Genomic DNA, 27,583 nt, shown 5'->3' with positions numbered 1-27,583 from the left:
GCAACCGCACCAAGGGTATTCACCAAAATAATGTCAGTGATGGCGGCGGTGTTGAGGCTCAGGGGAATCACAGTAATACCCTATTTGGACGATCTCCTGTTCAAAGCAGAGTCAGCAGCCATGCTTCAGGGTCACTTGGCAGAGGCCATCAGTTTTTTACAAGTTCACGGCTGAATTTTAAATTTGCAAAAATCTCAGTTGGTACCATCAAAGAGGCTCCAATTCTTGGGGGTCATTCTAGATACCCATCTCCACCGGGTATTTCTCCCGGAGGTAAAGGCCAGGGACCTGGTCACCTTAGTCCAGGAGATCCTCAGGGCTCCGAGCATCTCAGTGTGGAGGTGTCTCAAGCTCCTAGGAAAAATGGTGGAGTCATTCGAGACGCTTCATTATGCCAGGTTCCATTCTCGGGTGTTCCAATGGAACATTTTGTCAGCTTGGTCAGGGAACACTCTGACAATGAAGTCGGAGATGATAGTGCTGTCTTCGGACACTCTAGACTCCTTGAAATGGTGGACAGAAGTGGATTCCCTTCAGTGGGGCCGGTCATTACAAACCTGGGACTGGTTGGTAGTAACTACCGACGCCAGCCTAAGGGGCTGGGGGGCAGTAGTCCGGGATCTCAGGCTGCAGGGGCTGTGGACGCCAGAGGAGTCTGTATTGCCAATAAACATCTTGGAGTTGAGAGCTGTCTGGAAAGTGATTTCCTTGGCGGGAGACAGGTTACGGAACCTCCCTTTGAGGATTCAGACAGACAATGCCACAGCTGTGGCGTATCTGAATCACCAGGGAGGTACGCGCAGCAAATTGGCCATGTGGGAGGTGTCCAGAATCTTCCTATGGGCGGAACAGAATGTTCCAGCTGTATCGGCTATATTCATTCCAGGAGTAGAGAATATAGAAGCAGACTTCCTGAGCAGGGAGGAGCTCAAGGAAGGGGAATGGAGCCTACATCCTCAGGTGTTTCAACAGATCACTTGGAAGTGGGGAACTCCGGATGTGGACCTGATGGCATCCAGGTTCAATCATCAAGTGCCCAGGTTCTATTCCAGAACGAGGGATCCACTAGCGGAGGCAGTGGATGCCATGACTACTCAATGGCAGGGAGATCTTCTTTATGCATTCCCTCCAGTACCAATGTTAGCGAGACTTTTAAAAAGAATACAGGAACAGAAGGTTCCGGTGATTCTTGTGGCCCCAGATTGGCTAAGGAGGTCCTGGTACTCGAGACTTCAGAGGTTGTCTGTGGACTCATGGCGTCTGCCTCCGAGATCAGATCTGCTAAGACAAGGACCATTCAATCACCTGGATTTCGATCGATTGATTTTGACGGCCTGGCTATTGAAGCCGCCATTTTGAAAAGAAAAGGATTTTCTGAGGCAGTAGTACAGACTATGATAAAAGCCAGGAAAGCTGTATCCTCGGCAAATTATTATAGAGTCTGGAAGACGTACATCAGATGGTGTGAGAGACAAAAGGTTCACACATCTCACTTCAAGCTATCAAGAATGTTGGAATTCTTACAGGATGGGTTTTCATCGGGCCTAAGCCTTTAATCATTGAAGGTGCAGATTTCGGCCTTGTCCATCTATTTCCAAAAAAGGATAGCTATTTTGCCGGAGATTCAAACCTTTTTACAAGGGGTATCCAGATTGAAACCCCTTACAAGCAACCAGTAGCGCCTTGGGATCTGTCACTGGTTTTGGATTGCCTTCAGAAGGCACCATTTGAACCTTTAAGGTCGGCTGACTTTAAGTTTCTCACGTGGAAGCTAGTGTTTTTGTTAGCAGTAGCATCTGCTAAAAGAGTGTCAGAGTTGGGAGCCTTGTCATGCAAATCTCCCTTCTTAATTTTTCATGATGACAGGGCTGTTCTGAGAACAGTGCCTCAGTTTTTACCGAAGGTAGTCTCTGCCTTCCATTTAAATCAGGAGATAGTTCTACCTGTGTTTCAACCCCCAGAGGGTTCTAAGAAAGGGGACAAGTTGAAGTCTTTGGATGTTGTGCGTGCTTTACGCATATATGTGGACAGAGTGAAGAGTGTCAGAAAGACTGACACATTATTGGTACTGTATGACGTACACAAAATTGGTTGGCCTGCATCTAAGCAGACTATTGCTAGGTGGTTGCGATCTGTGATAGCCTTTGCATACACCAAAGTGGGTAGGCCTGTACCGGCCAGAATTAATGCGCATACCACCAGGTCAGTTGCCACCTCTTGGGCGGTTCGACATGGGGCCACAGCTGAGCAGGTTTGCAGAGCTGCCACTTGGTCATCTGTTCACACATTTGCCAAATTCTATAGATTCCATGAGTTCGCGTCGGAGGACGCATCATTCGGGCGAGCAGTGCTGAGAGCTGCAGACCTGAGCGTACCCACCCAAAGGACCGGCTCTGGAACGTCCCAGTGTTGAGCTGTGTCACCAGGACCATTGAAAGAGAAAAAGGGATTTTTGTAAGAACTTACCGTTCGAATCCCTTTCTCTGATATGGTCCTGGTGACACAGCGATCCCTCCCTTACGCTCAGTAAGTATGCCAGAAGTTTCATGATGTTCATGTTAAAATGGTTAAAAGTTAACAGTTGCTGTTATAAAATGTGCATATAATATGTGCAGGCGTTTGTACTGAGTTAATGTATTCCAGTGGCTTTGAAAGATTGAACTGAAGAGTCCGGGATGCAGTAGGGGAGGAGCCTACCCTCTAAAGCTTTAGGATAGGTGCCTGGCTCCTTCGGACCCTCCTACATCCCAGTGTTGAGCTGTGTCACCAGGACCATATCAGAGAAAGGGATTCGAACGGTAAGTTCTTACAAAAATCCCTTTTTTATCGGGCTGCTCCCATCCTATGGAATGCCCTTCCACACACAATAAGACTCTCCACTAGCCTCCAAACTTTCAAGTGTTCCCTGAAAACTCACCTCTTCAGGCAAGCCTATCATATTTAAGTTCTACACCCTTAACCCTCTGAGGTACTTAACTATTATATAGCTTCCTTCTGGACCTACAAGATATGCTATTACTGGTGGCTGTCCTTATGTTTCCCTCCTATATCCCTATAGATTGTAAGCTTGCAGCAGGGCCCTCTAAACTCCAAGTCTGTCTTTTGATAATCAAGGTTGTTTTTTCACTGTCTACTATTGTAAAGCGCAACAGAATCTGTAAGACTTATAAGAATATAAGACAATCTTGCGGAATCTGCTGCGCTATATAACACACTGTAACGGAATCTTCTGCGCTATATAAGACGCTGTAATGGAATCTGCTGCGCTATATAAGACACTGTAACGGAATCTGCTACGCTATATAAGACAATCTTGCGGAATCTGCTGCGCTATATAAGACACTGTTAAAGGTATATGATTCTAGCCATTGTATAATCATGTATCTTCTTCAATATCTTCTCATAAGCTGATTTCAGTTTGTAACAATGACTTTGCATCTTTTAGTTATCTAATGAAAATCCAGATGTTCTGTAGAAAACAACAGGATATGTTAAGTAAGGGTCTTTCCAGAATAATCTTTGGAAATGAACCTTCACACACCTTGAAACTAAGTCATAAGACCGGCTACAATAAATGCCAAATATACAAATATACTGTACATTATTTCTGCCAATAGAACACGCAGTTAGAATTACTATACATGGATTTGTAAGTCCTAAGTAAATGCTGGTTGTGACGTATTATTAGGAGTGTCTGCCCGAATCATCAGAAGTTATAAAACTAGCCACAACTGCACCCAAGTGCAGGTTGTCGTGTGGTGGTCATAGAGTGTCAAGCGAGGAGAGAGCAGAGATGAAGGGGCAGGAATGGGAAGATGTCTTGTCATGTGGTATTGTATTGCATTACTGTAACGGAATCTGCAGCGCTATATAAGAACCTGCAGTGGTGGATTCAGGGAGGGGGGCGGGCACGTGCCCCCTGACATTTGTAGATGAGGACCAAAGCTTTCCAACGTGCCCAGCCCCGTGTCTCTAGCCCCCGGGAACTGGAGATATCGCCTGGCAAAGCTTTAACGTTTTTTCCCCATAGGATAATATGGGACCCGTCAATTCTGATCCCCACCCGATTCCGACGGCTGCCAGTCCCCCCCCCCTTGGCATCAGAAGCTTGTGGTTGATCTCATTCAATTCCAAATCGCTGGGCCTTCAATATCATACCAGGGAAGTCCATATCGGTCATTTGGTTCCAGAGATATTGCATGTAAACCGATTTTTTTATTTTTGAATTGTAATTTCATGGCTGTTCATGTTCTTTGATGGCAGATTACTCTGGAACTAAACATTACAGTTTCACTGGACCAAAATCATTCAAAGTCCATTCAAAAGTACTTGAAAATGAAAAGGTCTCATGTAAATGGGTCAGTTGATTCCGAAGATATAACCGGTTAAATAAGATAACTGGTTAAAGGGGGGGGGGGGGGGGGTTCTCTCCCCCTCACACCAGAAAATGCAGAACTAGGCTGGTGTAAAAGGGGCCAACCTGGGAATGCATTTTCTGGTGTGAAAGGGGTATTATTTCAAATAGCCGGGACCTGCAGTGCTCTGAATACAGACAGGTTCTGCCATTGTCAGTGGCTATCACTTCTGCCTGGCGGCGTCTGTCCCCCATTTACCGGGAACATGTATTCCCCCTTGGCAATGAGCATGTAATCCCACATGGTAACGAGCATGGAACCTCTGGCAATGAGCATGGAACCCTTGGCAATGAGAATGTAGATAAGCAGAACTTATGTAGCATAATTTTTAATAGGCTTTATGGTGTTTGGCATAATATATAATGGACATAATGGCATGTAACTTAACGTGTAATGGACATTATGGTGTAAATGTTTAATGCGCGCCTTTGGTGGACAATGTCCCTGTTTATGAAGCGTATTGTGAATTTTGGCTTAATCTGTGTGGCATTATGTGAATTCTGGCTCAATCCGTCTGGCATTATGTGAATTTGGGCTCATTCCATGTCGCATTACAGTATGTGAATTTTGGCTCATTCCATTTGGCATCATGTGTAAGGGGCAAGTATAATGGGGTCTAGTATTTTGTTGCATAATGTGTAGAAGAGTGGCCACATCCCCTTTTCCGGAGCGTGCCTTCGGCGCGCGCACAACTACATCCTTCAATTTTGTCGCCATGGTGGGCCTGCATACTTTAAATGCCAGGGCCTGTTTTTAATCCCATTCCCACCCTCTCTCTGCCGCTCTCTTACCATGTACACTGGCACCACTAACACTGCCCCTCCCCCACCTAAACCCTCTTTTATCTTGGTGCCCCCATGTCATTTTATCCTGGATCCGCCCCTGAGAACCTCTAATGGAATCTGCTGCGCTATATAAGAAACTTGTGACAGAGAGTGGGATCTGTGATTCATGGATCCTTCCTGCCTCCTTCCTCCCTCCGGGCAGCCTGCGCACCAGCCAATCAGGGTGCCGCAGGCTGCAGTTTTACATATCATATCAGCTGTCCACACTAGCTCTCTCTGCAGAAGGCACCTGACGTGAGCTAGAAAAGAGATGTATATCGAAATATATGCGCTGGGTGTGAGTGTGCTTGGCTATAGCAGCAATCTTAAAAAAGGGGGAGTCAACCCCAATACAATATGAATAGCAAAAGGAAGTGGTGGATTGCGCTCAAATGATTATAAATATTGCATTACTGTATTACAGATACATAAAAAGAAAAGAAAATAAAAATCGAATGGTCAGGTGTGTAAATTGAGCAGGAATTAATTTAATATGCAGTACTATGCCTTACAATACAAAACATGTAGCACTAAAAATATATAATAAAATCATTTAAAAAGTCACAGTCAGATCAATAGTCACCCAGATGGATCCAAAGGGCCAGTTTGTGGATTTGTTATAGTAGAAATCACACTTGTGAGGGAATATTGTAATCCAATTGGTAAGGAGAAAGTGATGCTCGGATATTGCTGAATCCTCAGACCTCAGATGTGGTGACCGGGCTTTTAGGAGGTGGCGTACCCCCAAATAGTTGGTTTTGTTGCCACGGAGCCAGAGTGGGTCAGTCAGCTGTAATAGCTTGCGAGCTGTAGTGTTTCCACGATTGTAGTGGATGATAACCCTCAGTGGATTCTGTATGTTGCCACTTTTTGGTATAATTGTGGGATGGAGCTGGTAAGGCATAGTACTGCATATTCAATTAATTCCTGTTCAATTTACACACCTCCTGACCATTCAATTTTTCTTTTCTTTTCTTTTTATGTATCTGTAATACAGTAATGCAATATTTATAATCATTTGAGCGCAATCCACCACCTGACGTGAGCTGTCAGTGTGCACTACTGCAATAGGGTAGGGAGGGCAGCCGCGCGGATCGGATACATTATAGAGATCCAATCCGTGTTGGTTGGCAGCCGCAGGAGTCCGTTTCAGAGCAGCGTGGGAGTCTGGGATTCCTGCTGCGGTGACCAGGGTTTATTACTACTCCCTGCTCTCCGTGCCCCCCCCGATGGATAACGCCCGGCGGCAAAAGTCTCCATTGCCTCCGGGAGTAACGCCACTGATCCACATGTCCACTCCTGCTCTCCTCCCCCCTCCTCTCCTCCCACATCCTCTCATCCCCCCTCCTCCTCCTCCTCCTGACTTCCTCCTGCCTCTCTCCTCCATCCTCACTCCCTCCCTCCTCCTTCCTCCCCCTCCTCCTCCTCTCCCCTGTGCTCCTCCCCCTCCTCCCACCCCTCCTCCTCTCTGCCACCCTCCTCCTCAGTCCTCCCCCTCCCTCCTCCTTTCCCTCCTCCTTTTCTCCCACTCCTCCTCCCACCCCTCCTCCTCCTCTCCCCCACCTCCTCTCCCCCACCCTCCTCCTCCTCTTCTACATTCTTCCTCTACTACACTTTTCCTCTCCCCTGCTTAACCTTCTCCTCAGGCCCTCTATCCCTCCAATGCTCTCCCTTCTCCTCTCCTCAGCTCACCCACCACCTCCTCTGCTCCCCTTCCTCCGCTCCTCTGCTTCCCCTCCTCCTCTCCTCTGCTTCCCTCCTACTCACCCTCTATCCTCCTATCCCCCTCTGTCACACACTGTGATGCTCCTTATACATTGGTCACACACCGTGATGCCCATTACACATGCCACACACCGTGATGCCCATTATACATATGCCACACATCGAGATGCCCATTATACATACGTTACACACCATACTGACTATTACACATGTGACACACCGTGATGTCCATTATACATACGTGACACACCAAGATGACCATTACACATATGCCACACCGTGATGCCCATTATACATATGCCACACACCATGATGCTCCATTATACATATGCCGCACACCGTGATGCCCATTATACATATGCCGCACACCATGATACCCATTATACATAAGCCCCACACCATGATACCCATTATACATATGCCACACACCGTGATGCTCCATTATACATATGCCACACACAAATGCCCATTATACATATGCCGCACACCGTGATGCCCATTATACATATGCCGCACACCGTGATGTCCATTATAAATATGCCACACACCGTGATGCCCCATTATACATATGTCACACACCTTGATTCCCATTATACATATGCCACACACCATGATGCCCAAGATACACATGACGCACAACGTGATGCTCATTATACACATGCCGCACACTGTGATGCCCATTATACATATGCCACACACCGTGATGCCCATTATACATATGCCACACACCGTGATGCCCATTATACATATGCCACACACCATGATCCCCATTATACATATACCGCACACCGTGATGCTCATTATACATATGCCGCACACCGTGATGCCCATTATACATATGCCACACACCATGATGCCCATTATACATATGCCACACACCGTGATGCCCAAAATACATATGTCGCACACCGTGATGCTCCATTATACATATGCCACACACCGTGATGCCCATTATACACATGCCGCACACCGTGATGCCCAAAATACATATGTGGCTGTCACTCTCTCTGTGTTCCCACTGTCAGTCTCTCTCTGCTGTCACTCTCCCTGTCCCTATGTCCTTGCTTTCCTTCAATTTTGGCTCATACTATGTGGCACAATGTGTGTACATTGTTGATACCCAATTACTTTTGATACCCATTGGCCTGACAAATGTATGCAAGGGCTTTATGTCACAATCCATATTATTTATCAACATAAACGCCATTTTCTTTCATATACATTATATACTTATTCTGTGTGAGAGCAGCTCATCCGGGGACGCATTCAGTCCCTGCAATCCACTGGGAATAGGGACTGCCTAACGTCACTCACGGAGGACACCACCCTAAAATCTATCTCTCTATCATTTCTCCCGGTGTACTGACAATCCCCTCTCACCTCCGTCCGCTCTAGGAAGATGGAGGAAGCAGAAGGAAGGTTGGACCTAAACACCGGGTCTATGTTGATTCTTACAAAAAATCGACCAATATATTAAAGGAGAAGCATCTGATACATTGCTTGTATACTGTGTGTAGCTATATAGGTTGCATACAGACAATGGGGGTTATTCTGGTTCACTCTTTCTGACAAATTCCTTCTTAGATGGACAAAACCATGTGCACTGCAGGTGGGGCAGATGTTACTTGTGCAGAGAGAGTTAGATTTGGTTGGGGTTTTACTTCAAAGTGAGATCTATATTGCAGTGTAAAAATAAAGCAGTCAGTATTTTTCCTGCACAGAAACAAAATAACTCATCCAAATCTAATTCTCTCTGCACATTTGCATCTGCCCCCTGCAGTGCACATGGTTTTGTCCATATAACAAGGAATTTAGCAGAAAGAGTGAACCAAAATAACCCCCATTATCTCAATGTAGGTGGAGATTAGTCCATATTTAACAGTTAAATTATGTAATCCCTTTGAATTAATTACTATAGTAATTTATAGACCTTCTAGAACTGTCAACAGGATCTTCTCTTGAATTAACTATCATTTTGATAATTAGCATCGCATTTATGAATTAAAGCAAACCTATTACTGACTTCAGTATATTCACCACGATTATACATATTTTGTGAATGTATAAAACTATCCTGAGATTTACTTAAATTATTGAAACCTTGTTTAATGCTGGTTATATACTGTACCTTTAATGTATGTCAAATTTTGTGACACCCCCCTTTTTTTAGCATGAATTTAATAAAAGTTATATTTGAAATTAATCAACATTTCGATTTCAAAAGCGTGCCTCCACCAAGAAATGTCTTTGTGATTGACCGCAGTTGTGGCCAAACCCGTTTGTTGTATGAATTCTATATATTCAAATTTCCGGGGGCACCACCAGCCACACTGGGGATGACAAAGTGACAGTTGGGAGCTGAACATATGACAGTTGGGAGCTGAACATATGGCAGTTGGGAGCTGATCACATGGCAGTTAGGAGTTGAACATATTAAAAGTTGAAGGTTGAAAACATGACAGTTAGATGCTGAACAGATGACATCAATGAGTTGAACAAATTACAGTTGGGAGCTGAACACATCATTTTGGTACTGAACACATGATAGTTGGGAGTTTTTATCACTCATTGATAAATAGGCCCCAGCATGCCTTGCAAATCTGTCTCTGTGAGATCTCAATCAACAAAGAAATAACACCCTGTGAAGGTCATTCTGGTTGACTCGGTAAGCTGCAAAACTCGCAGCTTACCGAGTCCAAGTAACGCCGCCACCAATGCGTGCGGACACCCGATTCCCCGATACATCCAGTCGCAGCCTTTTGTGGGTAGGTAAAATCACTTGCTGGTCGCCGATGTCGTATATCGTATAATTTCTAAAGTACTCGCTAATCGAAGTCACTCACTGGTGCCATAGATTAACGGTACTCTGCTCCGTGAGCAGGAAGGCAGCTGACATCCAGTGACATCTCGCTGCCCACCCATGGAAGCCAGGTTCCCCCATTCGCAGGCATTTTCCTGGGCGCACCCAGCATTTTTGTGTGTTTGCCCAGGAAGCACAGGGCATTCACATGTGATCGCCCCCCACAGACTTCCTGCACACCCCCCCCCCCATCCCACATATGAGTGCCACGAAGACTATGCAAGTCTCTAAGGGCGTCCGCAGTGTAGGCCTGCACGTGCGCTAAGCGATTAAATATCGGGGCCCATTGCGTATTTGTAGCATAGTGTACAAAGCACAATGACCTCCTGTATATACTGATTCCTCACTGCATTCAACTAATTAAAGTAACTGGTTAGAAGTAGGGTAATGTCCCGTTATGCTAAGCATGTGTCCACTATGTCTACAACTAGTGCCAGACATGGACAGAATAACAAATATATAACTTTTATCCTATAGGGTCACTCAAGTAATGACCTGACACTGGTTCCACAGTACAAACTGTATGCTAATCCACTGCATCTCTACATATAACAAAGCATGTGACCATCAAAATTCATCTCCCCAGAGCCAAGTCCAAATAAGTCGCATGGTACATAAGTGTATGAGTCTGCTCAAGGTCACTACGGATGCTCGCTATCATGTAGAAATCACCATTGTAATCATATAGTTACAACTGTATAAAACAATCAAAATGACAAAAGTATGAACAGTAATTTAGCTAAATCTTGGGGCAGGGTACACTGATATCTATGCCACCCCCCTCCCCTCAGCTCCAATCTTAGACCCAACAACCTGGAAGTTTGTAAGTTACAGCATTGACCGCTCCAACCACATTATATAAACTTGGCTTTCATTTACAGATAGAGCGCCTCTCAGCTTTGCAGGTCCTGGCAATTCTCACCAACCGCCAGGACCCACCAACTGCCAGAAGGGGACGTGCTTGTACAAGACGCTCGCGTGCCCCCTTCCCACAGAGATCACTGGCACCCTCTGCTGCCTCCTTGCCGCTCCCCCGTTGGTGCCCGCAACTCCCATACACCCCCCCAAACCCTGCCCCTCTCCCTGAAGCAGAGACGGGCAGGGTTTACATCCACAGCCGCCGAGTGACTGGGGCGTGCATGCTTTTGAGGTGCTCCGCGTCCCAGTCAGATCGAGCGCCACAAAAATCATCAGTGGGGAATAAGGCATTTAGTCAGCAGCCATCTGTGAAAGCTTAATGGCTAACAGTCAACGATACCGTTTTGGAGTATGTTACACCTTCATTCTTGGACTGTACAACTTACACCTGAACCAGGCTGTATAGGGTAACCAATTTAAACAAAATTAAAGGCAACTGAATATAAAATTACCCACCACTACACTACTAGTCCTCTATGCCCACCACTACACTACTGTCCTGTCTATACCCTACACTACATTATTGACCCCTCTAATGGTTGAGGGGGACAGGGAGAGGCAGAGGGTGATGTGGTTGGTAGAGAGGGGCCAAGGAAGATGGCGTCGGAGAGATAGTGGGTGACTGAGGAAGCAGTGGGTAACAGGGCGAAGGAAAGGGTGACACCGAGATAGAGTATGACTGGGAGATAGTGGGTGATGTGTGAAGCATGTGGTGATGTCGGTAGCAGAGAGAGGGAAAGGATGAGGGTTACAGGGAAATAGTGGGTGACAAGGAGAGGGTAAGGTTGACAAGGAGAGGGTAAGTGTGACATAGAGGGTAGGGGAGTCACGGAGATAATGGGTGACACAGAGAGGGTAAAAGTGACACAGAGATGGTAAGGGTGACATGGAGATAGTGGGTGACAAGGAGAGGGCAAGGGTGACACAGAGAGGGCAAGGGTGAAAAGAAGAGGGTAAGGAGACACAGAGAGGACAATGGTGATACAGAGAAAACGGGGTGACAACAAGAGGATAGAGGTGGCACAGAGAAAAGGGGTGACAGACACAGAGAGGAAAAGGGTGACAGGGAGTTAGTGGGTGACATGGAGAGAGAAAGGGTATTCTCTAAGTTCACCACCTTCTCTCTTCAGCAGCAGCAGCTGACCTCCGCTGCAGGCTCCTGTAGGGAGTGTGTATGGGGGCTCAGCTCTGTTTACCTAGGTGGGAAATGACCACCCACCAGGCAGCCAGTGCGAGCTGGGAAAGGAGGGCTGAGCTCTCCCTGAGACTTGGTCACACAGTAACTGCAGGTAGGTGTGGCAGGAGAACATACCTGGCTTGCGGGCGCAAGCAAAACACATTGATGCTCAGAAGTTTGGGCACACTTTGCGTCAGATCTCCTGACTGAGGAGTCCCCCGAACTCACTGCCACCTCCCACAGGGCATCTACATCAACATGGTCACTGGTTAGGGCTTTGTGTATAATATGGATAGCTTTCTGCTGGTGCTTGGGAAGCCCTGTACCTGCAACATCACAACACCATGATTTAGTATAACCTCATTATCCCCAACCCCCCACTACAGGCTTCCCACACAGGGATTTACCTCTTGCGTCCTGTTTGAGGCTTGCCTGCAGGGTGTTTGGACTGTTCTGTCACTGCTGTGCTCCTCGTGGCTGGCATGGTTGGGACGGAGATCGAAGATGGGGAGCAGTCTCCAGCTCCTCCTCCAGCAGCTGGGAGTGTGACACTTGTCTCTGCACTTACTGAGGCTCTGCAGCCTCTGTAAGCCCTGCTCCTGAGTCCCGTCTGAGTAACGCTGCTCGGTGGCTGCAGGAAGAGGGGGTTCTACCTGGAGTAATGTGTAAAAGGGACTCTACCTGGAATAACATGCAAAAGGGGGCTCTACCTGGAGTAATGTGTACTGTATAAGAGGTTCTACCTGGAGTAATGTGTAAAAGGGACTCGACCTGGAGTAATGTGTATTAGGGACTCTACCTGGAGTAATGTGTATTAGGGGCTCTACCTGGAGTAATGTGTATTAGGGGCTCGACCTGTAGTAATATGTATTAGGGGATCTACCTGGAGTAATGTGTATTAGGGGCTCTATCTGGAGTAATGTGTATAAGGGGCTCTACCTGGAGTAATGTGTATTAGGGGCTCTACCTGGAGTAATCTGTATTAGGGGCTCTACCTGGAGTAATGTGTATTAGGGGCTCTACCTGGAGTAATGTGTATTAGGGGCTCTACCTGGACTAATGTGTATAAGGGGCTCTACCTGGAGTAATGTGTAAAAGGGACTCTACCTGGAGTAATGTGTATTAGGGGCTCTATCTGGAGTAATGTGTATAAGGGGCTCTACCTGGAGTAATATGTATAAAGGGCTCTACCTGGAGTAATGTGTATTAGGGGCTCTACCTGGACTAATGTGTATAAGGGGCTCTACCTGGAGTAATGTGTAAAAGGGACTCTACCTGGAGTAATGTGTATTAGGGGCTCTATCTGGAGTAATGTGTATAAGGGGCTCTACCTGGAGTAATATGTATAAAGGGCTCTACCTGGAGTAATGTGTATAAAGGGCTCTACCTGGAGTAATGTGTATTATAGTTTCTGCCTGGAGTAATGTGTATAAGGGGCTCTATCTGGAGTATGTGTATAAAGGGCTCTACCTGGAGTAATGTGTATACAGAGCACTACTGTGTAGCATAATTTGAATAATATTGACTGATGTGCTGAGTAATATAGTTTAAAACTATTCTGTGACCACACCCCTTCCCCGTGTAGACCTATATGTATGGTGCATGCTCTCCTTATTTTAAATAACACAAGGACTGTCCTTAATTTAAATAACAGGTAGAATGACTCAGTGCATCCTTTACTTTGCTAGAAAGCAGGAGGAGATGGGATGAAGTTGTGAGGAAAAAGTTGGTGAGCCAGGGCTCATTTTTTAAAAGCAATGAAATTCCATAGACAAAAAATGTCTCATTAAGGCTTCTCAGACATGATCTGAAATTTTACAAAACTACTGAATTTCTACCACTTAAACTCAAAAAAAGCAATGAAATTCTGATCATTAAGAGACAAGTTAATTGTGCAATACAGCTATGGCATGACCTGGCCAGACCTTTAGCTGCATAGAATGCATGTATGTATTCAAATGAGCGCACAACATTGTGAATATGCAGCTCCACCGTTGTTTGAGTGACAGCAATCGTAGGAGGTCATTCTGGTTCACGTCAGCTAAATGCCGCCAGCATGACTGACCGCCTCCCCCTCGCACACTGATTTCCCCAGACGCATGCAAATGGATGTTGTGCATAAACATCCATTCCCATACTTGGGTGCGGGGGCAAAATCATTTGATGGTCACCAACCATCAAATAATTTCTACAGCACTCGCAGATCACCTCTCTGGTGTCTTAGATCGGCGAGTGCCCTGTACGGGAAGTGGGCAGACAGCTGACATCAGCTGCTCACCCCGCGCACCCACATCATGTGCTAACCTCCATGGGAATGCCCAGGAAACACTGAACATTCTCATGGCTGAGACCCTTTGCCTCTATTCTTGGGCAACATTCCTCCGGCATTTCTAGATACAATGCGTACAATGCTTGCCATTGATACATAGTAGCAAGATAGAACAAAGCGGGTGGCAATGAAAGCAACATATTGTGGGAAATTTACTAAGATGTGTATTCTACTTCACATGTGATGTTGCTATGGGCAACCAATCAGATCATGTCTACTATCTTCCAGAGAGTGTTAAATAAATAAGAAGTAAATTCTGATTGGTTGCCCATAGCAACATCACATGTGAAGTAGTATACACATCTTAGTAAATTTCCCCCAATGTGTGATGAGTATAGTATTGCACTACAAGTACCAGCGCTCTGCATATACTCCTATTGAGGTCTTGCAGTAATTATTCCATGTATGTGACTTTTCATTTGTCTCCTGAAATCACTTTTAACTGCTAATCTAAATTATGGCAGTTGCAGAACCAGTGTTGTATTGTTAAGGATGTTTCTAGCCTTTGCATAACCTGTTTGAAGCTGTTGTCAGTAAGGCCTATCTTATTGGGGTATATATTTTCGGCTAGTGTTTATTTAAAACAAGCTTATTGATGTCCTTTGATTAGCTGGTCATGTGCCCTCAGCTGTAGCCTCTTCTAATCAGACTTGGTATATATCTTCACTTATAAGGCAGTCCTCTGCCTGGGCAGATCTCTAAGTTAGAAATCTACTAATTGAGAAATTACAAAGTGATATTACTTTTAAAGAACAGTTAAAAAAACAGTTGAAAAACATTGAACAACATCAGGCAAGGTAAATACAATATACATTATTACATCATGCTCACCAAACTGCTACTTCTCATTTCATTACATGGAATTTTCACCAAACTTCACTCATCCTATAATCTCCCTGACACTCACCACTCTGTGCACATTGCCTCTTCTATTATTCACTCCCCTCTTCTAAACACTCATGAGCTCTTAAATATCACATGCCTCCCACCACACACCAAACAACTTAAATGTGCCGTATTGAATGCACGCTCTGTTTGTAATAAATTAACATCCATGGGGAGCAGTCTCCAGCTCCTCCTCTTTATCTCTCACAAATTCAACCTGCTGGCAGTTACAGAAACCTGGCTCACACAATCAGACACGGCCTCGCCTGCAGCACTGTCACATGGTGGTTTCCACTTCACTCACACCCCCAGGCCTGGTAACTGTAAAGGAGGTGGGGTTGGTATATTACTGTCACAAGACTTCACATACTCAGTTCTACCATCTGCTCCTTTATTCACATTTACATCATTTGAAGTTCACTCTATTAGGGTTTTTTCCAATTTCTCTCTGCGTGTTGCTGCTATCTATCGCCCACCTGGGCTTCCCAAAACTCAATTTCTAGAAGATTAAACTGCCTGGCTCCCCCATTTCTTATCCTCTGACATCTCCACTGTCATCCTGGGTGACTCCTATATTGCTATTGACAGTCCACCATCTTTGCATGCTTCCAAACTCCTCTCTCTAACCTCCTCTCTCTGCCTCTCCCAGTGGTCTGACTCCTCTACTCATGAGGAAGGCCACTGCCTTGACCTTGTTTTCACCAGGCTGTACTCAGTCTCTGATTTTACTAACACTACCTTCCCTCTCTCTGATCACAATCTCATTACCCTCTCACTCTCTTCCATTACCCCAAGCTCACTGACACTGAAATCATGCAAGCCTACTCTAACCCGCAGAAATACTAATGCAATTAATTTTCCACAACTTACCACCTCCCTGCAACAACAGCTCTCACTAATTTCTACATTTACCTCTCCTGACTCTGCTGTTTCCCACCTCTACCAGACTCTTGAAACAGCCCTTGATGACGTGGCTCCAGCTACCCATTACACCCCACGTAGGCTTAGATGCCAACCGTGGCACACCAAAACAACAAGACAACTACGAAATCAGTCACGTAAAGTAGAACGCCAATGGCGCAAATCTCGTAGTACGACTGATTTCCTCGCATATAAAACTAGCTACTACTCCTACAGCAATGCTTTGGACACTGCCAAACAAACATACTACCAATCTCTCATCTTTTCTCATGCCACCAACCCTAAGCGACTTTTTAACACCTTTAAGTCTCTTCTGTACCCTCCCCCTCCTCCCCAACCGGCTACCATCAGTGCACAAGAACTTGCCAAGATTGATAACATCCGAGATGAGATGAAATGGTATGCTCTTCCACAACCTCTAACCCTCTTTCTTTCCCACCTGAACCCTCTGGCACTTTCTCTTCATTTGAGCCCACAAATGAAAAGGAAGTATCCGCACTCTTCTTATCCTCTTACTCTACTACCTCTCCTCTCGATCCTATACCTGCGCAAGTCATTAAAAATCTATCTCCTGTGATTATTCCAACCTTAACTAAAATCTGCAATCTCTCTCTTACTACTGGTACTTTTCCTTCTCTGCTCAAACATGCAGTGATAACTCCTATTCTAAAAAAAACAGAATTATGACCCTAACTCTCTCTCTAACTATCGTCCTATATCTCAGCTCCCATGCCTCTCCAAGCTACTGGAGAGACTTGTCTACTCTCGCCTCACAAACTTTCTTAACTCTAACACCCTATTAGACCCACTTCAGTCAGGTTTTCGCTCTCAACACTCCACTGAGACAGCACTGACTAAAGTGGTGAATGATCTGGTAACGGCTAAGTCTAAAGGCCATTACTCACTACTTATTCTTCTTGATCTTTCTGCTGCATTTGACACCGTCGATCACTCTCTTCTCTTACAAACACTACACTCCCTAGGTCTTAATGATACAGCCCTTTTCTGGTTCACATCTTACCTATCTGATCGCTCTTTCAGTGTTCGCTTCTCTGACTCTACTTCCTCTTCATTACCTCTGTCAGTCTGAGTTCCGCAAGGCTCAGTCTTAGGTCCTCTGCTTTTCTCAATCTATACCTCCTCTCTTGGCAAACTAATCAGCTCTTTCGGATTTCAGTATCACTTGTATGTTGATGATACTCAAATCTATCTATCAACCCCAGAGTTGTCACCAGTGGTTTTGGGTCGAGTTTCTGATTGTCTTTCTGCCATCTCATCTTGGATGTCTTCTCGCCAAATCAAACTCAATATTTCCAAAACTGAATTACTTATATTCCCGCCAACTAAGAACAGTTACCATCCTGATATCTCCATCGCTGTTGACACCTCGACAATCTACCCTACCCCACAAGCTTGTTGCCTAGGGGTCATCCTCCACTCTGAACTGTCGTTTCTTCCCCACATTCAATCTTTCTCCAAATCATGTTACATGCATCTAAAAAACATATCCAAAATACGGCCCTATCTCACACAAGACACTACCAAATCTCTTATCCATGCACTCAATATATCCCGCATTGATTATTGCAATAGTCTCCTAACTGGTCTTCCCAAGAACAGACTCTCACCACTGCAATCAATTTTAAATGCTGCTGCTAGACTGATCTTCCTTGCAAGACGCTCATCGTCTGCTGATCCGCTCTGCCAGTCCCTCCATTGGTTGCCTGTATATTACCGTATTCAATATAAAACACTTCTACTTGCTTATAAAGCTATTAACCATACTGCACCAGCTTATATCTCTTTACTTATCACAAAATATCTCCCATCTCGACCGCTACGCTCTACACAAGATCTGCGTCTCTCTTCTGCACGGATAACCAGCTCCCATTCACTATTACAGGACTTTCATTGGGCTGCTCCCATCCTATGGAATGCCCTTCCACACACATTAAGACACTCCACCAGTCTCCAAACTTTCAAGCGTTCCCTGAAAACTCACCTCTTCAGGCAAGCCTATCATATTTAAGTTCTACATGCATAACCCTCCGAGGCACTTATGTATTATATAGCTTCCCTTCTGAACTTGTAACTTGGTGGAACTGCTATGCTATTACTGGTGCCTGTCCTTATGTTTCCCCCCTATATCCCTATAGATTGTAAGCTTGCAGCAGGGCCCTCCTACCTCCAAAGTCTGTCTGTTGTTACCCAGTTTGTCTTATCACTGTCTACTATTGTAAAGCGCAACGGAATCTGCTGCGCTATATAAGAAACTGTAAATAAATAATAAATAAATAAATCACAAACACAGTGAGAAACAAATGAGCAATAATCATGTGTATACAGTAATAAGTATGACCATATTGGACTTCTGGTACTTATATATGGGGAGGCAACTAATGTAAAAAATATTGCAAAAAAAAGATTTTTGGGGGTTAATTTCTTTAGGGATTCTAACACTGGGCTGACGAGGTAAGGGGTTGGCTGCCTTTACAGCAGGTTGTTCCACAATGCGTACCTCCCCTAAAGATTGAACAGCATTAGCCCTCCACTAGCTCATCCTAGTGCTAGTTTTTTTGGAATAAAGGGTGACCCCCATCACATTTCCCCCACTATTTCTCTGATGCCAGATGCTGGCTAGCAATTGACACCATTTTTGTAATTATTGTTAAGCTTTTTCATAACAATTAACAATGAGTCCTGTACAGATCACAGAGCAGTGCGCCATCTTGCTGGTACGGCAGGTCTGTCATTAGGGCCATCTTGCTGGTACGGCAGGTCTGTCATTGGGGCCATCTTACTGGTATGGCAAGTCTGTCATTGGGGCCATCTTGCTGGTACGGCAGGTCTGTCTTTGGGGCCATCTTGCTGGTACGGCAGGTCTGTCTTTGGGGCCATCTTGCTGGTACGGCAGGTCTGCCATTAATGTCATCTTGCTGCCCTCCCTTTGGATTTGTCTTCAGTAGATCAGTGGGTTGGGAAGGATAAGAAATAATAAAGGTTGAGGTTTGTTGGATCAGCTGGATGGTACTGTAGTAGTGATGTAGACTAATGCTCGGTAGTCCTATCTATAGATTGGTTGTATGAGGGTTGTTCTGTCTCAGTACCTTACTAATGCTTGTAACATTGTTTATCATCACAATATAAATCTATAATGTAACCACTAGTCCATTCTACTGGAATATAATGGTTAGTCAAATGTCTGTGTCTTCTGTACATAAGTTGTGGCTGGAGATAATGATTTGTGTGTCTATAGAAATTACATTCATATACTTGGAGTTTGAATGATGCAAATTATCTAGAACTCAGGAACACAATGGCCCTTATTCCGATCTGATCGCAGTACAAATTTCTTCTCAAAATGGGCAAAACCAAGTGCACTGCAGGCGGGGCTATGTGCGGAGAGAGTTACAATTGGGTGGGGTGTGTTGAAACTGAAATCTAAATTGCGGTGTAAAAATAATGTAGCCAGTATTTTCCGTGCACAGAAACAAAATAACTCACCCAAATCTAACTCTCCCTATACATGTTACATCTGCCCCACCTGCAGTGCACATGGTTTTGCCCATTTTGAGAACAAATTTGTACTGCGATCAGATCGGAATAAGGGCTAATGTCCTTAAATAGTTTAGTGTACAGCTGTTTACATTAATTTGCAAACTAAAACACAAGTACAATTAGTGGCGTGACTATACATTTTGCTCCCCCCTGCCAAAATAGTTTCTGGCGCCCCCCCCCCCCTTCATAATGCCCTATACACATTACGCCACACACTGAAATGCCACTTAAATATTACACCCCACCCAGGGGCGTAGGGGGTTCCGGGATTCAGCTGTCATAGGCACGGGCACCTGGTAGGACCGAGAAGCAGGAACAGTGGCATCATGGGAATTGTAGTTTATATGTTACTGCTCAGACTTTGAGCATTTAACGATTAAACTACAAATCCCATAAGGCCATGCAATGCCATGCTTTGGAAGTCTCGAGTCACACAGGTTATCTTTAACAGTGCTGGTGGCATGCCTGCAGACTAGACTGCAGTTAGGACGATAAGGCTGTTCTGGAGGGAGACGGCTCTGCAGTTCTCTCCCTCCCCTGTATTTATCTAATCAGCAGGAGCAGCAGCATCTGGAAGAGGGACTCCTCCGTGCACAATATGTGCTTTTCACAGGGTAAAGTGTACATATAACGGGAAGCATATATGTGTGTACATATAACTAGAAATGTTGTGCCCTCTTTTCAAAAAAGTTTTTGGTGCCCCCCCTCCCGCTACCCTCACCCCCAAAACATTTATATTTTTTTTACTTAGTATCTCATTGCCACGGTGGTTAATTGTTTATTGCCAGGGGTTATGTGATTTTTTGCAGGGTTTATTTGCTCTTTTCCGGGGTTACATGCACATTGCCAGGGGTTTCGTACGTAATGGGCATCTTGTGTGACCTTATGTGTAACAGAGCAAAGAAGAAAAAGATTGTCTTTTTTACTGGCGCACTAAAGAAAAAGAATTTCAGGATAAAATATAACGTTTAATTGTATCGATTAAAACGTTACCTTGAAATATATGCCATGTAAATGGTTGGACAAAAATTAAACATTACATTTAAATATGATGCACGCGCTGCCTGTGTATTTATTCAGGGATATAGCATATGGTGAGTTTGATCTGATGCACCTTGTTTCCTTTGTAGGTACAACATTTACCTTTTGCACCTCAAAACAGAACTCAATTAATATCATATACTTGGTCTAATCGTGTATAATCTCTTGGATTCCTTTAGGTACTGTACTATTTCAGTCTGTTCTGACACTGCCCATAAAAAAGCAGGTTCACAGAGATGTATAGCTGCTTACTGTATCATATACTGGACTGCCACTGCTAAGCAACTGTAGCACATAATGGTACAGTATATGAGCTATGGAAGGCTGATTATTTATTTAATGCAAAGTATACTTAATTATGCAAACTGGCTTTGCCATTCTCTGGCGCTACTCAACGGTAACGGTTTAAATCAATACAATTAAACATTATATTTTATCCTGAAATTCTTTTTCTTTAGTGCGCCAGCAAAAAAGACAATCTTTCTCTTTTTTGCACTGTATATTCTCATTGTCTTTGGCAGCACCCCCAGTCTGAATTAACTGTAATTCAACATTGCAACTATAATTGAGGAATCACATATTAATCTGAAAATTAGCTGGTGCAGAAGTATTCCCTGTCCCTCATTCCCCCTTTTTTGACTTATGTGTAATTGGCATTACGGCATGTGGCTTTATGTGTAATGGGTATTACAATGTTCGCTTAAATATGCAATGGGCATTACGGTGTGTGGTATAATGTTAGGCTGCGCCCCCTTTTTGCCATGCAAGAGCCCCGCCTACTACAAATCGGGGAGGCGCGAAAGATACCCTTGCTCCGGGCACCGTGGCACCTAGCTACACCACTGGCCCCACTGTAATGCCACTTACACTACTGTATATGCCAGACAGTGGGAGACACTCCATAGATGACAGGCAGTAAGTCACCATGAGGAGAAGCAGGATAACCCTCCCCACATCCCATAGCAAATACAAAACTGCCCCTTCCCAGTGCTTAACTAATAGAAAATAGTGATTAACGCATGCTTCGAATTATGTGGCGCTGTACCAGGTCTTGTTTCTGTTGGCCTGTGCATCTTCTGATTGCAGCTGACAGGAGGCTGGTAGGGGTGGCATGGGTACACATGAGGAGGTAGCAGGGGTAACGATGAGGAAAGCAACAGAGGAACACATGGAGAGAGGTAGAGATGGCATAGGGAGCAGAGGCAAAGGAGGGGGCAGAATAAACAGATATAGGTGATGGAGGCACAGATTGAGAAAATACACACTGGTGGGGCAGATGTAACATGTGCAGAGAGAATTAGATTTGGGTGAGTTATTTTGTTTCTGTGCAGGGTAAATACTGACTGCTTTATTTTTACACTGCAATATACAGTAGATCTCTCTTTGCAGTAAAACCCCACCCAAATTGAATTCTCTCTGCACAAGTTACATCTGCCCCACCTGCAGTGCACATGGTTTTGTCCATTTGAGAAGGAATTTGCCTTTGCGAGTGAACCCGAATAATTGCCTAAAGTCCAAAAACTGCAGAAGTAAAATATTTGACAATACAGTATTATAATAAACTGCTGTAAAAAAAGAAAATGACATAACTATTACTTAGACATTGTTTGCATTATTCAAACTCTATGCAAATACCTATCTGTTCTCAACATAGACCAAACATTCTTTCTGCATGAGCCAACAGAGAAGCCAGAACATGCTGTCTCCGGTGTTCATCGTTCTGTTCATCCTGGCCTTCCTAGGAAGCTTTATATCCATTACTTTGAACACATACATTGTAATTATGGATGTCAGAAGCATTAAACATGACCAGAGGCTGAACCCATCTCATCTGATCCACCTTCTGCGAGGACTGGTGAACATTCTCCTACAGTGCGGTCTGACAGCACAGGGCTCGCTCTATGTCATCTGTGTTCCTGTGTTGTTAATTCGGGAAATATACTTTCCATTAGCCACAACTACACTTACAATGACTTACTGCAGCTTTTGGCTGACTGCCTGGCTCTGTGCCTACTACTGTACCAGCATCACCAACTTCAGATATGGGCTCTGTGGTTGGTTATAGAGGATTCGCCCATCGTCCCTGCTGCTGCTGCTTCTACTGACGGCTGCTGGGACATTTCTCATTAGTTTCTTGTGCATTTGGAATATCAAAACTGAAGTTGAAGTGATCGGTTCTGAGAATAATACACTAGGAACGCCTTTGGTTAGTGGAACATTTAATGCAAATCACTTATATATCCTAATATCCAACTGTCTAGGCTGTTTTGTGCCTCTCATCATTGTGCTGTACTCTATAATACTTACTGTGTCCTCTCTTTTGAGACATATGTGTAATATGAAGCAGAATGATTCTGGGTTTACTCATCAAAAACTCCAAGCCCACTTGAATGCCATAAGAACAGTCGTCCTGATCCTTATAGCATTTGTATCATTCTGCATAGCTGAGGTTGTGTTGTCCACAGTTACATTCAGTACTGTCCCGAATGTCAAGATTGTAATCAGCTGGTGTATTGTGATGTTATACCCAGCTGCGGAGTCCGTCATCACCATCCAGGCCAGCGCCAAGCTCAGGAAGACCTTTGTGGAGATGTTTTCTGCTGTTTGTTTTAAAGACATGAAAGCTGAGAGTTAGAAACCTTGGTAAATATGGAACCACAACTGCAAGAAATTCTGTAGGTTCCATGTATGTGGGTAAAACCAAAAGGGTTTTAAAGATCCGCATTCAGGAACACATTCGGAATATCAAAAACAAATTCCTTCTACATAGTTCTACATAAAAGTTCAGTAGAGAAGAATAATCTTTCCTTCACCATCTTAGAACATATCAAAGCGGACCCAAGGGGTGGTGATAGAGAACTGGCCTTAACAAAAAGAGAGAGTTTTTGGATTTACACCCTTAAAACTAGGGTGGCCAATCCCGGGATCGGGATTGGTGGGATCCCGGGATTTGGCCCTAAAAAGTCCATGCGCAGTCTAATACCGGGCAGCGTCTGAGCACTCGCTCAGACGCTGCCCGGCTGTTCCAGACCCCTGCGTGCAGCCTGCGCAGCGTGATGGTCACGCTGCGCAGGCCACGCACGCCGACCACACTGCTGTCAGTGTCACTCCTCCTGGCCGCCCGCCCCCCACCTCTTCTCCTGCGCCGGCCAGCCCACTCCTTCACCGACGCTGGCCGACCGCGTCTTCACCTGCGCCTTCCTCCCGCTGCAGTGCTGATGAGGAGGTGCACGAGCCCGACGGCACCGTGCACCTCAGAACCCACTCCACTCCCGGCCACCCGCCCGCCCACCTGCCAATGTAAGTAAATCTGCGGGTCGGCCGGTGTGGGGGGGGTGGGTATCTGGCACACGTCAGCAAACTAAGGATGCCAATCCCCGGATCCTGGGAATCCCGGGATTTAGCATTTTTCAATCCTGGATCCCGGGATTGGCATCCCTACTCAAAACCCTCATTCCCCACGGGCTGAATGAAAACATTGATATTGTCTCCTTTTTATAATTTGATTGTTATGAGTTAAACACTTTTAGACATCTATTATCCGGCATTTATGTATAGACCTGCATACTATTACCTGTATCCTTGGAAGGGTGCATATAGCACACTATATTGTATAAACTCCCACACCAGCATTTGGGAGTATAATCTATTTCTTTGTAAATGTGTACCCAGCATTTTCAACACTATACCCACCAGTCTTTTTAAGATTATTTGGATTATTAGTATATCCCGTTATAATCCTTTCCACTATATATTTATTTAATATTTACATTTCATTATAATGCATTATAGTAGTTAAGTTTAAGTTTATGTATTAACTTTAGACTATTTCACGCTATTATAACTTTAGCACTATTATTATATTATTTAAAACTGGTATGGTCCCCATTATCAGCACATCTATATATTAGTATTATTAGTTAAATTATTGCACTATAAGCATAATTGGAGGCCCCACACTTATTAGCAGAGTTTCTATGGAACGCAAATACGGGAAGCCTGCACTCCACAGAGGTCAGAAATGTATAGTGCTGGCGCTGGGAGATACTCCTTCTGGTAGCAGGGTTAACGAGTGGAACGCATATGCGTCCCACCACATTTGGATGCACTAAGAACTTTAGTAGCTCCGGTGCACACCTCACAGACGAGGGGGATAAGTAACCCGTGGAACACAGCAGTAAGCAGCCTGTGTTCCACGGTAACCGCTGACGCCGGAGCCCAGCGCTTCGTTATACCACTTCCGGGTATCTAGTTAATAGGTGGAGCGCATATGCATTCCACCGCGTTGGTCTGCAGTAGGAGATCTCATCTCCTCCACTTACGAGTCCGGAACCCATTAGTGGAACTCATATATCGTAAATATGCGTTTCACCATCATTATCCTTTATATCTTTTTAAGTGTTCAACTTATACAGTACATTATTTTCTTGGTCCTTTAATATTGGGAACCTGGTTTTGTTGTCCCTCCTAATTGCTGTTATGATCGTTTACCCAGTATTTAGGATTAAAGAGGAAAGGTCCATTTCATTGACAGGAAATAGCCCAGTCTTCCAGCCCCTATATATAGAGAGAGGTGAGGTTCTCTCATTCTCTCTCAGTCCCTACAGTGGTAAATGTGAACATGTAGGGTACACATATATATCCTTTTTGCCACTTGTATGTTTGATTTTTATTATGGTGACTGTGATTCTCTTTTACCCAATGGAATATTTGTTTATCTACAGTATATGTGGATGTGACATTTTTCACATTATTGGTAAATTGGGACTTAGTGTTCCTTATTGATGGGTTTATTTTGTTGTACCCCATTAAGGTTATTGTGAGATTGGAAATTTGAGGTTTCTTAATTATCATCCACTAGTGTGGCTCATCGTATCCTATAGATACGGTATGTATTGTTTTTTATTCCTTAACTATTATTCAATGCCTATTGTTTTTTGTAAATAGCTAACCTTATAATTTTCATTATTGATTGTGAACTTTAGAATTCATTGTTCTCCATAGAGAGTATCAACTCAAGTTCTTGTAAAGGGTATTGATCTACCCCAGGGGACCAGCCCCTACTACTACATTTTATTGGTAGGTGCACTCTCCCTACGTTCTAAAAACATCTGAAAACAGATTGCCCCCCCCCCCCTTTTTTTTTGCCTGCTCATTTTCTCCTATAGTTTCTCTTGGTTGTTTTCCTTACTACTATAAAAATATATGAATTTTTAGAATGTATTTTGATTTTATGTATATATTCACAGTTTTGATAATATTGCCCGATATAAGGAATACCTTCCATGTTAAATAACCCCTTATATTGGTATGTATTTTAAATAGTCTTTTACACTGTTTGTAAGTTATTATTTGTGCGGTTTACTTATAGTTTGCCCACTCTTTCTTTCTGTACCACTTTTAGCAATGCCCCTGATGAAGTCGTGTTGACGAAACACATTGGGCTTCTTAAATAAAGAGTTACGCTTTGAACAAAGTCTATGTTGCATTGTTGAATATCCGAATTCCACTTCAGAAAAATGAATGATTGTTATATCATGCTCATTTTCACACTCATTTGGTAGGTGGTACCATTAGAGCGCACTCCTAACAACCCCCCACTCTGTGTCACCCTTGTTTCTCACTAACAGGAGAAACGTTTGGGAGTTGCGGCTTGCAGTTAGATTAGCGCAATACCTGAACCATACTCTGTGTGTTCTCTCTCTCTATATATATATATATATATTATAAGGGCACGGTATATTAAGGCTGAATCCATCAAATAGAATTTTTCCCATAGGGAACTTTTCGGATGGGGGCATGGTGTTTGAGGGACTACACTTCGAAAGTGACTAGACGGACTGAGCTGAAATTTGGCCTGTACGCGTAGAATCGTCAACTCGTGCTAAATGCCATTTCATTTCAGGGCGAAATATAAAAAAAAGACCGATTGGGAGCGATCTAAACTTCCAACTGTCAGTTTTTTTCTGCCACTTCAGAAATGACAACTTGTCACCCATGTTAGTCTATGAGGGTTCTTTTGGGAAGGCATAACTCAGGGTAGAGGAACAATTGAGACTTGGGGTTTGTTTTATTAGGTAGATATTGTCCCAGTGTAGTGCCTTTTGGGGTTTAGGCTTTTCAGATAGGTACAGTATTTTTATAATTTAGTGAAACTTCCCCCATTATAAAGATAGGATTTTTCAACTTGTTGCGCATGCACAGTACATAGCCGCCAGCAGGGGGAGTACACAGACAGGCAATCAATGTTGTGCGCTCGAGACAGGAGCCGGAAACTTTTCGCGCCCAATTGGAGTATATATATATATAAGAGGCGCAGAGGAAGTCGTGCAGACAGAGGAAGGTCTGCTGAGGAGAGGAGAAGTGTGCGCAGAAGTACTGGAGTGCCGCAGCGTGTGTCTGTGTAAGTACCTCACACAGCGCTGCCCCACTCCCATACTTTCATATCTGTCCCCACCGCCTGCAGTACATACAAGCCTGTGTTATATTGACGTTTGGAGCCCTTGCAATAGGGGCGCAGGAGCACTGCCAGTGCCCATGCTGGCACTCTGCTGCTGCAGCCCACAGCGCAGTCAGGACGATGATAGATGGGAGGGGACTCGGGAGGAGAGGATATACTTCCTGTTACGTTATTGACCGCAGGTCCCCAGCAGGCATCATCCTGTCAGCCTGAGCCAGACTAGGGCCGCAGTACATGCCCTGGAGAGGTGCTGCTGTCCCCAGCACTAAGCACCATGCTAATAGGCGGGGGCGCAGCAGAACAGCAGGAGACGCAGACGGGCAGCTGCGTGATGTTCTTGTGACACTATTTATTAGTGTATTTTGTGCCGCGCGGGAAGAGCCTCCTCAACTGTGCCTGCAGCGCCTGTGGCCAGGGATCGAGTGAAGCTGGGGAGAGGCAGCCCTGGCCCCTGTGATCTGTGTGGCATT

The sequence above is a fragment of the Crinia signifera genome, chromosome 7 (assembly GCF_055691185.1).
Source record: "Crinia signifera chromosome 7, ASM5569118v1, whole genome shotgun sequence".
NCBI lineage: Eukaryota > Metazoa > Chordata > Amphibia > Anura > Myobatrachidae > Crinia > Crinia signifera.
This window is presented reverse-complemented; position numbering follows the sequence as displayed.